This window comes from Bison bison, unplaced genomic scaffold (genome assembly GCF_000754665.1).
Source record: "Bison bison bison isolate TAMUID 2011002044 unplaced genomic scaffold, Bison_UMD1.0 scf7180017853454, whole genome shotgun sequence".
NCBI lineage: Eukaryota > Metazoa > Chordata > Mammalia > Artiodactyla > Bovidae > Bison > Bison bison.
The window spans coordinates 18188-20033 of record NW_011484027.1 but is presented as its reverse complement, the minus strand read 5'-3'; the positions used below and the strand labels follow the sequence as shown (position 1 = coordinate 20033).

The 1846-nt window shown below is 65.0% G+C and overlaps 1 protein-coding gene across 1 annotated transcript in view; it reads right to left on the bottom strand.

Moving 5' to 3' along the window:
* Positions 1-1144: 1144 nt before the first annotated feature.
* The window catches only part of LOC104999177 (lymphocyte-specific protein 1-like), a 14295-nt gene continuing 13593 nt past the window's right edge, over positions 1145-1846 (bottom strand). Inside the window, exon 8 of the mRNA XM_010854687.1 lies at positions 1145-1572. The gene's annotated coding sequence lies outside the window, so the exon portion shown is untranslated. The remainder of the gene's footprint in view (positions 1573-1846) is intronic.

The following is a 1846-nucleotide window of genomic DNA, read 5'->3' as shown; positions in this document are numbered from 1 at the left end:
GAGCAGACCCAGGCCTGGGACGCCAGAGGGCCAGGGGGCCTGCTCTTCAAAGGGGCTCCCCTGACACGGAGGGCAGCAGGGCCCTGCGGTGGGCCCGCATGCAGGCCGGGGGGCGGGCACGGGCCCGGAAGGACAGCCCCAGCCTGCACCCCACCCCCGCCCATCCATGCACTCGGTGCCCGCTCACGCCACAGTCGCCTTCTGCTCCCCTCCCTCCTTCACTCCCGCCTCCCATCGCCCGCCCATCCGTCTACCCGCCCGCCTGTCCTCCCCGCTGGTGCCCCTGAAGCAGGCATGGTCTGACTGCCTTGTCTCTTCTGCCGTCTACTCTGCACAGTGGTGTTTTTGCCATCTACCTCTCATCCTTCTATAGGCCCGCCCTCCACCTGCTCTTTATCCGGCCATCCATCACCCAAGGAGGCCCCACCTCTCTTGTTTCCACACCAGTCCATCTGCTACCCATCCCCTCCTCCTTCTATCTATCTGTCCGTCAACCTTGATCCTCCATCCATCCATTCATCCACCCACTGACCTCTCCCTCCCTCCCCATGCATCCATCCATCCATCCATCCATCCCTCCATCTGTCCATCAACCTTGACCCTCCATCCATCCATTCATCCACTCACCTACCTCTCCTTCCCTCCCCATCCATCCGTCTGTCAACCTTAACCCTCCTTCCATCCATCCCTCCCTCCATCGCTCCCTCCACCTATCTATCCATCCCTCCATCTGTCCATGCGTCTTAACCCTCCATCCGTCCATCATCCACCATCCATCATCCACCTATCCACCAAATCTCCTGGGTACCGGGATGGGGATAACCCTAAGGAACGTCTCGTCCTCAGAGGAGGCCGAGCCTAGGGGCGCAGTGGCATGTGCCCGGTCTCGGGGGCTGCAGACTCTGGGGGCAAGCACCACAGATGCGCCGGAGGAGGACTGAGCCCACTGTCAGCTGCACCCTGACTTTGGCCGCCACACCCCTCAGACCCCAGAGCCCCACGCGCAGAAGGCTACTGGACAGGACAGGGTCCAAGTCTGAAGGAAGACAAGAGGCTTGGACCCCACCACTGGGCAAGGTGGATGGCCCTTCCAGACAGCCATGCTCCCTCCCCGCCCCCGTCAGTGAGCCCAGAGAGCCAGCACGTGGAGATACATGGAAGCTTTACTGGACAGGGTGGAGGGGCTGCCAGCAGGGGGCGGGGGGCAATGCAGGCAGGGCAGGGGTTGTGGCTCTTGACCTGGAGACCCCGGCACGTGGCCGCTCCCAGCACTGACGGCGCCTCTCCCTGGGAGCTTGCGGCTTCCCTGGAGGGCGTCCCTTCACCAACCAACAGCCAGAGTTCCTCTCCTCCTGGAACTGTGGGGGGCAGTGAGTGCCATGTTGGAGGGCGAGGTCGGAGGGCCCCGCAGCAAGAGCTGCCAGGGTTTTGGGGCGAAGGCAGGCGTGAGAAGCAGCTTCTTCGGCAAGGTCGGGTTCGGGGGGCGGGGGGGCGGATCTGGCCGGGTTCTCCCCTGGGCGTGCGGACGGGGAAGCAGGACCTGCTGCTGCCTGTGCCCTGCTCCTGGGAAAGCTGAAACACACATGGGGAGGTGGGGGGCGGGCGGCGTCAGGCGCAGCCCAGGAGGGCCCACCACCCTGCCCGCTGCGGCCTGCAGCCTCTCTCTGGGGGCCGCTCTTCCAACCCCTCCGGCTGCCAGGAGCAGCCTCCCTGGTCCCCTTCCAACTTGGAGGCTGGTTCCTGACGCTGCCGCCTGGACCCTGCTCAGGGTGCAGGGTGGAAGGACTCGGCCTGGGCACCCCGCTCTTCCCTAGGAGGTCCTAGTCCTCCAGTTGCAGGCAGCAGC